This window comes from Phalangium opilio, unplaced genomic scaffold, assembly GCF_054372755.1.
Source record: "Phalangium opilio isolate 3A_F unplaced genomic scaffold, DU_Popi_V2 ptg000077l_1, whole genome shotgun sequence".
Classification (NCBI taxonomy): domain Eukaryota; kingdom Metazoa; phylum Arthropoda; class Arachnida; order Opiliones; family Phalangiidae; genus Phalangium; species Phalangium opilio.
Genome location: NW_028324185.1, coordinates 10537376 through 10547379, shown reverse-complemented (window position 1 = coordinate 10547379; position 10004 = coordinate 10537376). Strand labels below are relative to the sequence as shown.

General features: G+C 43.6%; 47 non-coding genes across 47 annotated transcripts; all 47 read right to left on the bottom strand.

The window, feature by feature from the left end:
• Window positions 1–53: 53 nt before the first annotated feature.
• On the bottom strand, window positions 54–126 carry TRNAV-CAC (transfer RNA valine (anticodon CAC)). Its single transcript has one exon. It is a non-coding gene; the product is annotated as a tRNA-Val (tRNA).
• A 395-nt stretch (window positions 127–521) lies between these two features.
• On the bottom strand, window positions 522–594 carry TRNAV-CAC (transfer RNA valine (anticodon CAC)). Its single transcript has one exon. It is a non-coding gene; the product is annotated as a tRNA-Val (tRNA).
• An 84-nt stretch (window positions 595–678) lies between these two features.
• TRNAD-AUC (transfer RNA aspartic acid (anticodon AUC)) lies at window positions 679–751 on the bottom strand. Its single transcript has one exon. It is a non-coding gene; the product is annotated as a tRNA-Asp (tRNA).
• Window positions 752–834: 83 nt separating this feature from the next.
• On the bottom strand, window positions 835–907 carry TRNAV-CAC (transfer RNA valine (anticodon CAC)). Its single transcript has one exon. It is a non-coding gene; the product is annotated as a tRNA-Val (tRNA).
• A 65-nt stretch (window positions 908–972) lies between these two features.
• On the bottom strand, window positions 973–1045 carry TRNAD-AUC (transfer RNA aspartic acid (anticodon AUC)). Its single transcript has one exon. It is a non-coding gene; the product is annotated as a tRNA-Asp (tRNA).
• A 65-nt stretch (window positions 1046–1110) lies between these two features.
• TRNAD-AUC (transfer RNA aspartic acid (anticodon AUC)) lies at window positions 1111–1183 on the bottom strand. The gene has a single exon. It is a non-coding gene; the product is annotated as a tRNA-Asp (tRNA).
• An 83-nt stretch (window positions 1184–1266) lies between these two features.
• TRNAV-AAC (transfer RNA valine (anticodon AAC)) lies at window positions 1267–1339 on the bottom strand. The gene has a single exon. It is a non-coding gene; the product is annotated as a tRNA-Val (tRNA).
• A 65-nt stretch (window positions 1340–1404) lies between these two features.
• Window positions 1405–1477, bottom strand: TRNAD-AUC (transfer RNA aspartic acid (anticodon AUC)). The gene has a single exon. It is a non-coding gene; the product is annotated as a tRNA-Asp (tRNA).
• Window positions 1478–1560: 83 nt separating this feature from the next.
• On the bottom strand, window positions 1561–1633 carry TRNAV-CAC (transfer RNA valine (anticodon CAC)). Its single transcript has one exon. It is a non-coding gene; the product is annotated as a tRNA-Val (tRNA).
• A 240-nt stretch (window positions 1634–1873) lies between these two features.
• On the bottom strand, window positions 1874–1946 carry TRNAV-CAC (transfer RNA valine (anticodon CAC)). Its single transcript has one exon. It is a non-coding gene; the product is annotated as a tRNA-Val (tRNA).
• A 395-nt stretch (window positions 1947–2341) lies between these two features.
• On the bottom strand, window positions 2342–2414 carry TRNAV-CAC (transfer RNA valine (anticodon CAC)). Its single transcript has one exon. It is a non-coding gene; the product is annotated as a tRNA-Val (tRNA).
• Window positions 2415–2498: 84 nt separating this feature from the next.
• TRNAV-AAC (transfer RNA valine (anticodon AAC)) lies at window positions 2499–2571 on the bottom strand. The gene has a single exon. It is a non-coding gene; the product is annotated as a tRNA-Val (tRNA).
• Window positions 2572–2809: 238 nt separating this feature from the next.
• Window positions 2810–2882, bottom strand: TRNAV-CAC (transfer RNA valine (anticodon CAC)). The gene has a single exon. It is a non-coding gene; the product is annotated as a tRNA-Val (tRNA).
• An 84-nt stretch (window positions 2883–2966) lies between these two features.
• On the bottom strand, window positions 2967–3039 carry TRNAV-AAC (transfer RNA valine (anticodon AAC)). The gene has a single exon. It is a non-coding gene; the product is annotated as a tRNA-Val (tRNA).
• A 65-nt stretch (window positions 3040–3104) lies between these two features.
• On the bottom strand, window positions 3105–3177 carry TRNAD-AUC (transfer RNA aspartic acid (anticodon AUC)). The gene has a single exon. It is a non-coding gene; the product is annotated as a tRNA-Asp (tRNA).
• Window positions 3178–3260: 83 nt separating this feature from the next.
• TRNAV-CAC (transfer RNA valine (anticodon CAC)) lies at window positions 3261–3333 on the bottom strand. The gene has a single exon. It is a non-coding gene; the product is annotated as a tRNA-Val (tRNA).
• A 395-nt stretch (window positions 3334–3728) lies between these two features.
• Window positions 3729–3801, bottom strand: TRNAL-CAA (transfer RNA leucine (anticodon CAA)). The gene has a single exon. It is a non-coding gene; the product is annotated as a tRNA-Leu (tRNA).
• A 65-nt stretch (window positions 3802–3866) lies between these two features.
• Window positions 3867–3939, bottom strand: TRNAD-AUC (transfer RNA aspartic acid (anticodon AUC)). Its single transcript has one exon. It is a non-coding gene; the product is annotated as a tRNA-Asp (tRNA).
• Window positions 3940–4022: 83 nt separating this feature from the next.
• On the bottom strand, window positions 4023–4095 carry TRNAV-CAC (transfer RNA valine (anticodon CAC)). Its single transcript has one exon. It is a non-coding gene; the product is annotated as a tRNA-Val (tRNA).
• Window positions 4096–4160: 65 nt separating this feature from the next.
• Window positions 4161–4233, bottom strand: TRNAD-AUC (transfer RNA aspartic acid (anticodon AUC)). The gene has a single exon. It is a non-coding gene; the product is annotated as a tRNA-Asp (tRNA).
• A 65-nt stretch (window positions 4234–4298) lies between these two features.
• On the bottom strand, window positions 4299–4371 carry TRNAD-AUC (transfer RNA aspartic acid (anticodon AUC)). Its single transcript has one exon. It is a non-coding gene; the product is annotated as a tRNA-Asp (tRNA).
• Window positions 4372–4454: 83 nt separating this feature from the next.
• On the bottom strand, window positions 4455–4527 carry TRNAV-CAC (transfer RNA valine (anticodon CAC)). The gene has a single exon. It is a non-coding gene; the product is annotated as a tRNA-Val (tRNA).
• A 240-nt stretch (window positions 4528–4767) lies between these two features.
• TRNAV-AAC (transfer RNA valine (anticodon AAC)) lies at window positions 4768–4840 on the bottom strand. Its single transcript has one exon. It is a non-coding gene; the product is annotated as a tRNA-Val (tRNA).
• A 65-nt stretch (window positions 4841–4905) lies between these two features.
• On the bottom strand, window positions 4906–4978 carry TRNAD-AUC (transfer RNA aspartic acid (anticodon AUC)). Its single transcript has one exon. It is a non-coding gene; the product is annotated as a tRNA-Asp (tRNA).
• An 83-nt stretch (window positions 4979–5061) lies between these two features.
• TRNAV-CAC (transfer RNA valine (anticodon CAC)) lies at window positions 5062–5134 on the bottom strand. The gene has a single exon. It is a non-coding gene; the product is annotated as a tRNA-Val (tRNA).
• Window positions 5135–5374: 240 nt separating this feature from the next.
• TRNAV-AAC (transfer RNA valine (anticodon AAC)) lies at window positions 5375–5447 on the bottom strand. Its single transcript has one exon. It is a non-coding gene; the product is annotated as a tRNA-Val (tRNA).
• Window positions 5448–5512: 65 nt separating this feature from the next.
• Window positions 5513–5585, bottom strand: TRNAD-AUC (transfer RNA aspartic acid (anticodon AUC)). The gene has a single exon. It is a non-coding gene; the product is annotated as a tRNA-Asp (tRNA).
• Window positions 5586–5668: 83 nt separating this feature from the next.
• On the bottom strand, window positions 5669–5741 carry TRNAV-CAC (transfer RNA valine (anticodon CAC)). Its single transcript has one exon. It is a non-coding gene; the product is annotated as a tRNA-Val (tRNA).
• Window positions 5742–5981: 240 nt separating this feature from the next.
• TRNAV-CAC (transfer RNA valine (anticodon CAC)) lies at window positions 5982–6054 on the bottom strand. The gene has a single exon. It is a non-coding gene; the product is annotated as a tRNA-Val (tRNA).
• A 395-nt stretch (window positions 6055–6449) lies between these two features.
• Window positions 6450–6522, bottom strand: TRNAV-CAC (transfer RNA valine (anticodon CAC)). Its single transcript has one exon. It is a non-coding gene; the product is annotated as a tRNA-Val (tRNA).
• Window positions 6523–6606: 84 nt separating this feature from the next.
• On the bottom strand, window positions 6607–6679 carry TRNAV-AAC (transfer RNA valine (anticodon AAC)). Its single transcript has one exon. It is a non-coding gene; the product is annotated as a tRNA-Val (tRNA).
• A 238-nt stretch (window positions 6680–6917) lies between these two features.
• Window positions 6918–6990, bottom strand: TRNAV-CAC (transfer RNA valine (anticodon CAC)). The gene has a single exon. It is a non-coding gene; the product is annotated as a tRNA-Val (tRNA).
• An 84-nt stretch (window positions 6991–7074) lies between these two features.
• Window positions 7075–7147, bottom strand: TRNAV-AAC (transfer RNA valine (anticodon AAC)). The gene has a single exon. It is a non-coding gene; the product is annotated as a tRNA-Val (tRNA).
• A 65-nt stretch (window positions 7148–7212) lies between these two features.
• TRNAD-AUC (transfer RNA aspartic acid (anticodon AUC)) lies at window positions 7213–7285 on the bottom strand. Its single transcript has one exon. It is a non-coding gene; the product is annotated as a tRNA-Asp (tRNA).
• An 83-nt stretch (window positions 7286–7368) lies between these two features.
• Window positions 7369–7441, bottom strand: TRNAV-CAC (transfer RNA valine (anticodon CAC)). Its single transcript has one exon. It is a non-coding gene; the product is annotated as a tRNA-Val (tRNA).
• A 395-nt stretch (window positions 7442–7836) lies between these two features.
• TRNAL-CAA (transfer RNA leucine (anticodon CAA)) lies at window positions 7837–7909 on the bottom strand. Its single transcript has one exon. It is a non-coding gene; the product is annotated as a tRNA-Leu (tRNA).
• A 65-nt stretch (window positions 7910–7974) lies between these two features.
• Window positions 7975–8047, bottom strand: TRNAD-AUC (transfer RNA aspartic acid (anticodon AUC)). Its single transcript has one exon. It is a non-coding gene; the product is annotated as a tRNA-Asp (tRNA).
• Window positions 8048–8130: 83 nt separating this feature from the next.
• Window positions 8131–8203, bottom strand: TRNAL-CAA (transfer RNA leucine (anticodon CAA)). Its single transcript has one exon. It is a non-coding gene; the product is annotated as a tRNA-Leu (tRNA).
• A 65-nt stretch (window positions 8204–8268) lies between these two features.
• On the bottom strand, window positions 8269–8341 carry TRNAD-AUC (transfer RNA aspartic acid (anticodon AUC)). Its single transcript has one exon. It is a non-coding gene; the product is annotated as a tRNA-Asp (tRNA).
• An 83-nt stretch (window positions 8342–8424) lies between these two features.
• Window positions 8425–8497, bottom strand: TRNAV-CAC (transfer RNA valine (anticodon CAC)). Its single transcript has one exon. It is a non-coding gene; the product is annotated as a tRNA-Val (tRNA).
• A 65-nt stretch (window positions 8498–8562) lies between these two features.
• Window positions 8563–8635, bottom strand: TRNAD-AUC (transfer RNA aspartic acid (anticodon AUC)). Its single transcript has one exon. It is a non-coding gene; the product is annotated as a tRNA-Asp (tRNA).
• A 65-nt stretch (window positions 8636–8700) lies between these two features.
• On the bottom strand, window positions 8701–8773 carry TRNAD-AUC (transfer RNA aspartic acid (anticodon AUC)). The gene has a single exon. It is a non-coding gene; the product is annotated as a tRNA-Asp (tRNA).
• Window positions 8774–8856: 83 nt separating this feature from the next.
• Window positions 8857–8929, bottom strand: TRNAV-CAC (transfer RNA valine (anticodon CAC)). The gene has a single exon. It is a non-coding gene; the product is annotated as a tRNA-Val (tRNA).
• A 240-nt stretch (window positions 8930–9169) lies between these two features.
• TRNAV-AAC (transfer RNA valine (anticodon AAC)) lies at window positions 9170–9242 on the bottom strand. Its single transcript has one exon. It is a non-coding gene; the product is annotated as a tRNA-Val (tRNA).
• A 65-nt stretch (window positions 9243–9307) lies between these two features.
• Window positions 9308–9380, bottom strand: TRNAD-AUC (transfer RNA aspartic acid (anticodon AUC)). Its single transcript has one exon. It is a non-coding gene; the product is annotated as a tRNA-Asp (tRNA).
• An 83-nt stretch (window positions 9381–9463) lies between these two features.
• On the bottom strand, window positions 9464–9536 carry TRNAV-CAC (transfer RNA valine (anticodon CAC)). Its single transcript has one exon. It is a non-coding gene; the product is annotated as a tRNA-Val (tRNA).
• Window positions 9537–9776: 240 nt separating this feature from the next.
• TRNAV-CAC (transfer RNA valine (anticodon CAC)) lies at window positions 9777–9849 on the bottom strand. Its single transcript has one exon. It is a non-coding gene; the product is annotated as a tRNA-Val (tRNA).
• Between the last annotated feature and the right edge of the window lie 155 nt (window positions 9850–10004).

The following is a 10004-nucleotide window of genomic DNA, read 5'->3' as shown; positions in this document are numbered from 1 at the left end:
GGTTTTTCAAGAGATCTAGCTTATTTTTATGCCCAATCACGATGGTCAAAACTTGTATCTACCAGGGCTCGAACCTGGGACCTTCCGCGTGTGAAGCGGACGTGATAACCACTACACCATAGATACGTAACTAAACCATCGATACGTAGTAATTCTGAGTTTTTCAAGAGATCTAGCTTATTTTTATGCCCAATCACTATGGTCAAAACATGTATCTACCAGGTCTCGAACCTGGGACCTTCCGCGTGTTAGGCGGAAGTGATAACCACTACACCATCGATACGTAACTACACGTAGATACGTAGTAATTCTGGGTTTTTCAAGAGATCTAGCTTATTTTTATGCCCAATCACGATGGTCAAAACTTGTATATACCAGGGCTCGAACCTGGGACCTTCCGCGTTGAAGCGGACGTGATAACCACTACACCATCGATACGTAACTACACGTAGATACGTAGTAATTCTGGGTTTTTCAAGAGATCTAGCTTATTTTTATGCCCAATCACAATGGTCAAAACTTGTATCTACCAGGGCTCGAACCTGGGACCTTCCGCGTGTGAAGCGGACGTGATAACCACTACACCATAGATACGTAACTACACCGTAGATACGTAGTAATTCTGGGTTTTTCAAGAGATCTAGCTTATTTTTATGCCCAATCACGATGGTCAAAACGTGTATCTACCAGGTCTCGAACCTGGGACCTTCCGCGTGATAGTCGGACGTGATAACCACTACACCATCGATACGTAACTACACGTAGATACGTAGTAATTCTGGGTTTTTCAAGAGATCTAGCTTATTTTTATGCCCAATCACGATGGTCAAAACTTGTATCTACCAGGGCTCGAACCTGGGACCTTCCGCGTGTGAAGCGGACGTGATAACCACTACACCATAGATACGTAGTAATTCTGAGTTTTTCAAGAGATCTAGCTTATTTTTATGCCCAATCACTATGGTCAAAACATGTATCTACCAGGTCTCGAACCTGGGACCTTCCGCGTGATAGGCGGAAGTGATAACCACTACACCATAGATACGTAGTAATTCTGAGTTTTTCAAGAGTTCTAGCTTATTTTTATGCCCAATCACTATGATCAAAACGTGTATCTACCAGGTCTCGAACCTGGGACCTTCCGCGTGATAGGCGGAAGTGATAACCACTACACCATCGATACGTTACTACACGTGGATACGTACTAATTCTGGGTTTTTCAAGATATCTAGCTTATTTTTATGCCCAATCACGATGGTCAAAACTTGTATCTACCAGGGCTCGAACCTGGGACCTTCCGCGTGTTAGGCGGACGTGATAACCACTACACCATAGATACGTAGTAATTCTGAGTTTTTCAAGAGATCTAGCTTATTTTTATGCCCAATCACTATGGTCAAAACGTGTATCTACCAGGTCTCGAACCTGGGACCTTCCGCGTGATAGGCGGACGTGATAACCACTACACTATCGATACGTAACTACACGTAGATACGTAGTAATTCTGGGTTTTTCAAGAGATCTAGCTTATTTTTATTCCCAATCACGATGGTCAAGACTTGTATCTACCAGGGCTCGAACCTGGGACCTTCCGCGTGTGAAGCGGACGTGATAACCACTACACCATAGATACGTAACTAAACCATCGATACGTAGTAATTCTGAGTTTTTCAAGAGATCTAGCTTATTTTTATGCCCAATCACTAGGGTCAAAACATGTATCTACCAGGTCTCGAACCTGGGACCTTCCGCGTGTTAGGCGGAAGTGATAACCACTACACCATCGATACGTAACTACACGTAGATACGTAGTAATTCTGGGTTTTTCAAGAGATCTAGCTTATTTTTATGCCCAATCACGATGGTCAAAACTTGTATCTACCAGGGCTCGAACCTGGGACCTTCCGCGTGTGAAGCGGACGTGATAACCACTACACCATAGATACGTAACTAAACCATCGATACGTAGTAATTCTGAGTTTTTCAAGCGATCTAGCTTATTTTTATGCCCAACCACTATGGTCAAAACATGTATCTACCAGGTCTCAAACCTGGGACCTTCCGCGTGTTAGGCGGAAGTGATAACCACTACACCATCGATACGTAACTACACGTAGATACGTAGTAATTCTGGGTTTTTCAAGAGATCTAGCTTATTTTTATGCCCAATCACGATGGTCAAAACTTGTATATACCAGGGCTCGAACCTGGGACCTTCCGCGTTGAAGCGGACGTGATAACCACTACACCATCGATACGTAACTACACGTAGGTACGTAGTAATTCTGGGTTTTTCAAGAGATCTAGCTTATTTTTATGCCCAATCACAATGGTCAAAACTTGTATCTACCAGGGCTCGAACCTGGGACCTTCCGCGTGTGAAGCGGACCTGATAACCACTACACCATAGATACGTAACTACACCGTAGATACGTAGTAATTCTGGGTTTTTCAAGAGATCTAGCTTATTTTTATGCCCAATCACGATGGTCAAAACTTGTATCTACCAGGGCTCGAACCTGGGACCTTCCGCGTGTTAGGCGGAAGTGATAACCACTACACCATCGATACGTAACTACACGTAGATACGTAGTAATTCTGGGTTTTTCAAGAGATGTAGCTTATTTTTATGCCCAATCACGATGGTCAAAACTTGTATATACCAGGGCTCGAACCTGGGACCTTCCGCGTTGAAGCGGACGTGATAACCACTACACCATCGATACGTAACTACACGTAGATACGTAGTAATTCTGGGTTTTTCAAGAGATCTAGCTTATTTTTATGCCCAATCACAATGGTCAAAACTTGTATCTACCAGGGCTCGAACCTGGGACCTTCCGCGTGTGAAGCGGACGTGATAACCACTACACCATAGATACGTAACTACACCGTAGACACGTAGTAATTCTGGGTTTTTCAAGAGATCTAGCTTATTTTTATGCCCAATCACGATGGTCAAAACTTGTATCTACCAGGGCTCGAACCTGGGACCTTCCGCGTGTTAGGCGGACGTGATAACCACTACACCATAGATACGTAGTAATTCTGAGTTTTTCAAGAGATCTAGCTTATTTTTATGCCCAATCACTATGATCAAAACGTGTATCTACCAGGTCTCGAACCTGGGACCTTCCGCGTGATAGGCGGACGTGATAACCACTACACCATCGATACGTAACTACACGTAGATACGTAGTAATTCTGGGTTTTTCAAGAGATCTAGCTTATTTTTATGCCCAATCACGATGGTCAAAACTTGTATCTACCAGGGCTCGAACCTGGGACCTTCCGCGTGTGAAGCGGACGTGATAACCACTACACCATAGATACGTAACTAAACCATCGATACGTAGTAACTCTGAGTTTTTCAAGAGATCTAGCTTATTTTTATGCCCAATCACTATGGTCAAAACATGTATCTACCAGGTCTCGAACCTGGGACCTTCCGCGTGTTAGGCGGAAGTGATAACCACTACACCATCGATACGTAACTACACGTAGATACGTAGTAATTCTGGGTTTTTCAAGAGATCTAGCTTATTTTTATGCCCAATCACGATGGTCAAAACTTGTATATACCAGGGCTCGAACCTGGGACCTTCCGCGTTGAAGCGGACGTGATAACCACTACACCATCGATACGTAACTACACGTAGATACGTAGTAATTCTGGGTTTTTCAAGAGATCTAGCTTATTTTTATGCCCAATCACAATGGTCAAAACTTGTATCTACCAGGGCTCGAACCTGGGACCTTCCGCGTTTGAAGCGGACGTGATAACCACTACACCATAGATACGTAGTAATTCTGAGTTTTTCAAGAGATCTAGCTTATTTTTATGCCCAATCACTATGATCAAAACGTGTATCTACCAGGTCTCGAACCTGGGACCTTCCGCGTGATAGTCGGACGTGATAACCACTACACCATCGATACGTAACTACGCGTAGATACGTAGTAATTCTGGGTTTTTCAAGAGATCTAGCTTATTTTTATGCCCAATCACGATGGTCAAAACTTGTATCTACCAGGGCTCGAACCTGGGACCTTCCGCGTGTGAAGCGGACGTGATAACCACTACACCATAGATACGTAGTAATTCTGAGTTTTTCAAGAGATCTAGCTTATTTTTATGCCCAATCACTATGGTCAAAACATGTATCTACCAGGTCTCGAACCTGGGACCTTCCGCGTGATAGGCGGAAGTGATAACCACTACACCATAGATACGTAGTAATTCTGAGTTTTTCAAGAGATCTAGCTTATTTTTATGCCCAATCACTATGATCAAAACGTGTATCTACCAGGTCTCGAACCTGGGACCTTCCGCGTGATAGGCGGAAGTGATAACCACTACACCATCGATACGTAACTACACGTAGATACGTAGTAATTCTGGGTTTTTCAAGAGATCTAGCTTATTTTTATGCCCAATCACGATGGTCAAAACTTCTATCTACCAGGGCTCGAACCTGGGACCTTCCGCGTGTGAAGCGGACGTGATAACCACTACACCATAGATACGTAACTAAACCATCGATACGTAGTAATTCTGAGTTTTTCAAGCGATCTAGCTTATTTTTATGCCCAACCACTATGGTCAAAACATGTATCTACCAGGTCTCGAACCTGGGACCTTCCGCGTGTTAGGCGGAAGTGATAACCACTACACCATCGATACGTTACTACACGTAGATACGTACTAATTCTGGGTTTTTCAAGATATCTAGCTTATTTTTATGCCCAATCACGATGGTCAAAACTTGTATCTACCAGGGCTCGAACCTGGGACCTTCCGCGTGTTAGGCGGACGTGATAACCACTACACCATAGATACGTAGTAATTCTGAGTTTTTCAAGAGATCTAGCTTATTTTTATGCCCAATCACTATGGTCAAAACGTGTATCTACCAGGTCTCGAACCTGGGACCTTCCGCTTGATAGGCGGACGTGATAACCACTACACTATCGATACGTAACTACACGTAGATACGTAGTAATTCTGGGTTTTTCAAGAGATCTAGCTTATTTTTATTCCCAATCACGATGGTCAAGACTTGTATCTACCAGGGCTCGAACCTGGGACCTTCCGCGCGTGAAGCGGACGTGATAACCACTACACCATAGATACGTAACTAAACCATCGATACGTAGTAATTCTGAGTTTTTCAAGCGATCTAGCTTATTTTTATGCCCAACCACTATGGTCAAAACATGTATCTACCAGGTCTCGAACCTGGGACCTTCCGCGTGTTAGGCGGAAGTGATAACCACTACACCATCGATACGTTACTACACGTGGATACGTACTAATTCTGGGTTTTTCAAGATATCTAGCTTATTTTTATGCCCAATCACGATGGTCAAAACTTGTATCTACCAGGGCTCGAACCTGGGACCTTCCGCGTGTTAGGCGGACGTGATAACCACTACACCATAGATACGTAGTAATTCTGAGTTTTTCAAGAGATCTAGCTTATTTTTATGCCCAATCACTATGGTCAAAACGTGTATCTACCAGGTCTCGAACCTGGGACCTTCCGCGTGATAGGCGGACGTGATAACCACTACACTATCGATACGTAACTACACGTAGATACGTAGTAATTCTGGGTTTTTCAAGAGATCTAGCTTATTTTTATTCCCAATCACGATGGTCAAGACTTGTATCTACCAGGGCTCGAACCTGGGACCTTCCGCGTGTGAAGCGGACGTGATAACCACTACACCATAGATACGTAACTAAACCATCGATACGTAGTAATTCTGAGTTTTTCAAGAGATCTAGCTTATTTTTATGCCCAATCACTAGGGTCAAAACATGTATCTACCAGGTCTCGAACCTGGGACCTTCCGCGTGTTAGGCGGAAGTGATAACCACTACACCATCGATACGTAACTACACGTAGATACGTAGTAATTCTGGGTTTTTCAAGAGATCTAGCTTATTTTTATGCCCAATCACGATGGTCAAAACTTGTATCTACCAGGGCTCGAACCTGGGACCTTCCGCGTGTGAAGCGGACGTGATAACCACTACACCATAGATACGTAACTAAACCATCGATACGTAGTAATTCTGAGTTTTTCAAGCGATCTAGCTTATTTTTATGCCCAACCACTATGGTCAAAACATGTATCTACCAGGTCTCAAACCTGGGACCTTCCGCGTGTTAGGCGGAAGTGATAACCACTACACCATCGATACGTAACTACACGTAGATACGTAGTAATTCTGGGTTTTTCAAGAGATCTAGCTTATTTTTATGCCCAATCACGATGGTCAAAACTTGTATATACCAGGGCTCGAACCTGGGACCTTCCGCGTTGAAGCGGACGTGATAACCACTACACCATCGATACGTAACTACACGTAGGTACGTAGTAATTCTGGGTTTTTCAAGAGATCTAGCTTATTTTTATGCCCAATCACAATGGTCAAAACTTGTATCTACCAGGGCTCGAACCTGGGACCTTCCGCGTGTGAAGCGGACCTGATAACCACTACACCATAGATACGTAACTACACCGTAGATACGTAGTAATTCTGGGTTTTTCAAGAGATCTAGCTTATTTTTATGCCCAATCACGATGGTCAAAACTTGTATCTACCAGGGCTCGAACCTGGGACCTTCCGCGTGTTAGGCGGAAGTGATAACCACTACACCATCGATACGTAACTACACGTAGATACGTAGTAATTCTGGGTTTTTCAAGAGATGTAGCTTATTTTTATGCCCAATCACGATGGTCAAAACTTGTATATACCAGGGCTCGAACCTGGGACCTTCCGCGTTGAAGCGGACGTGATAACCACTACACCATCGATACGTAACTACACGTAGATACGTAGTAATTCTGGGTTTTTCAAGAGATCTAGCTTATTTTTATGCCCAATCACAATGGTCAAAACTTGTATCTACCAGGGCTCGAACCTGGGACCTTCCGCGTGTGAAGCGGACGTGATAACCACTACACCATAGATACGTAACTACACCGTAGACACGTAGTAATTCTGGGTTTTTCAAGAGATCTAGCTTATTTTTATGCCCAATCACGATGGTCAAAACTTGTATCTACCAGGGCTCGAACCTGGGACCTTCCGCGTGTTAGGCGGACGTGATAACCACTACACCATAGATACGTAGTAATTCTGAGTTTTTCAAGAGATCTAGCTTATTTTTATGCCCAATCACTATGATCAAAACGTGTATCTACCAGGTCTCGAACCTGGGACCTTCCGCGTGATAGGCGGACGTGATAACCACTACACCATCGATACGTAACTACACGTAGATACGTAGTAATTCTGGGTTTTTCAAGAGATCTAGCTTATTTTTATGCCCAATCACGATGGTCAAAACTTGTATCTACCAGGGCTCGAACCTGGGACCTTCCGCGTGTGAAGCGGACGTGATAACCACTACACCATAGATACGTAACTAAACCATCGATACGTAGTAACTCTGAGTTTTTCAAGAGATCTAGCTTATTTTTATGCCCAATCACTATGGTCAAAACATGTATCTACCAGGTCTCGAACCTGGGACCTTCCGCGTGTTAGGCGGAAGTGATAACCACTACACCATCGATACGTAACTACACGTAGATACGTAGTAATTCTGGGTTTTTCAAGAGATCTAGCTTATTTTTATGCCCAATCACGATGGTCAAAACTTGTATATACCAGGGCTCGAACCTGGGACCTTCCGCGTTGAAGCGGACGTGATAACCACTACACCATCGATACGTAACTACACGTAGATACGTAGTAATTCTGGGTTTTTCAAGAGATCTAGCTTATTTTTATGCCCAATCACAATGGTCAAAACTTGTATCTACCAGGGCTCGAACCTGGGACCTTCCGCGTTTGAAGCGGACGTGATAACCACTACACCATAGATACGTAGTAATTCTGAGTTTTTCAAGAGATCTAGCTTATTTTTATGCCCAATCACTATGATCAAAACGTGTATCTACCAGGTCTCGAACCTGGGACCTTCCGCGTGATAGTCGGACGTGATAACCACTACACCATCGATACGTAACTACGCGTAGATACGTAGTAATTCTGGGTTTTTCAAGAGATCTAGCTTATTTTTATGCCCAATCACGATGGTCAAAACTTGTATCTACCAGGGCTCGAACCTGGGACCTTCCGCGTTTGAAGCGGACGTGATAACCACTACACCATAGATACGTAGTAATTCTGAGTTTTTCAAGAGATCTAGCTTATTTTTATGCCCAATCACTATGATCAAAACGTGTATCTACCAGGTCTCGAACCTGGGACCTTCCGCGTGATAGTCGGACGTGATAACCACTACACCATCGATACGTAACTACGCGTAGATACGTAGTAATTCTGGGTTTTTCAAGAGATCTAGCTTATTTTTATGCCCAATCACGATGGTCAAAACTTGTATCTACCAGGGCTCGAACCTGGGACCTTCCGCGTGTGAAGCGGACGTGATAACCACTACACCATAGATACGTAGTAATTCTGAGTTTTTCAAGAGATCTAGCTTATTTTTATGCCCAATCACTATGGTCAAAACATGTATCTACCAGGTCTCGAACCTGGGACCTTCCGCGTGATAGGCGGAAGTGATAACCACTACACCATAGATACGTAGTAATTCTGAGTTTTTCAAGAGATCTAGCTTATTTTTATGCCCAATCACTATGATCAAAACGTGTATCTACCAGGTCTCGAACCTGGGACCTTCCGCGTGATAGGCGGAAGTGATAACCACTACACCATCGATACGTAACTACACGTAGATACGTAGTAATTCTGGGTTTTTCAAGAGATCTAGCTTATTTTTATGCCCAATCACGATGGTCAAAACTTCTATCTACCAGGGCTCGAACCTGGGACCTTCCGCGTGTGAAGCGGACGTGATAACCACTACACCATAGATACGTAACTAAACCATCGATACGTAGTAATTCTGAGTTTTTCAAGCGATCTAGCTTATTTTTATGCCCAACCACTATGGTCAAAACATGTATCTACCAGGTCTCGAACCTGGGACCTTCCGCGTGTTAGGCGGAAGTGATAACCACTACACCATCGATACGTTACTACACGTAGATACGTACTAATTCTGGGTTTTTCAAGATATCTAGCTTATTTTTATGCCCAATCACGATGGTCAAAACTTGTATCTACCAGGGCTCGAACCTGGGACCTTCCGCGTGTTAGGCGGACGTGATAACCACTACACCATAGATACGTAGTAATTCTGAGTTTTTCAAGAGATCTAGCTTATTTTTATGCCCAATCACTATGGTCAAAACGTGTATCTACCAGGTCTCGAACCTGGGACCTTCCGCTTGATAGGCGGACGTGATAACCACTACACTATCGATACGTAACTACACGTAGATACGTAGTAATTCTGGGTTTTTCAAGAGATCTAGCTTATTTTTATTCCCAATCACGATGGTCAAGACTTGTATCTACCAGGGCTCGAACCTGGGACCTTCCGCGCGTGAAGCGGACGTGATAACCACTACACCATAGATACGTAACTAAACCATCGATACGTAGTAATTCTGAGTTTTTCAAGAGATCTAGCTTATTTTTATGCCCAATCACTAGGGTCAAAACATGTATCTACCAGGTCTCGAACCTGGGACCTTCCGCGTGTTAGGCGGAAGTGATTACCACTACACCATCGATACGTAACTACACGTAGATACGTAGTAATTCTGGGTTTTTCAAGAGATCTAGCTTATTTTTATGCCCAATCACGATGGTCAAAACTTGTATCTACCAGGGCTCGAACCTGGGACCTTCCGCGTGTGAAGCGGACGTGATAACCACTACACCATAGATACGTAACTAAACCATCGATACGTAGTAATTCTGAGTTTTTCAAGCGATCTAGCTTATTTTTATGCCCAACCACTATGGTCAAAACATGTATCTACCAGGTCTCAAACCTGGGACCTTCCGCGTGTTAGGCGGAAGTGATAACCACTACACCATCGAT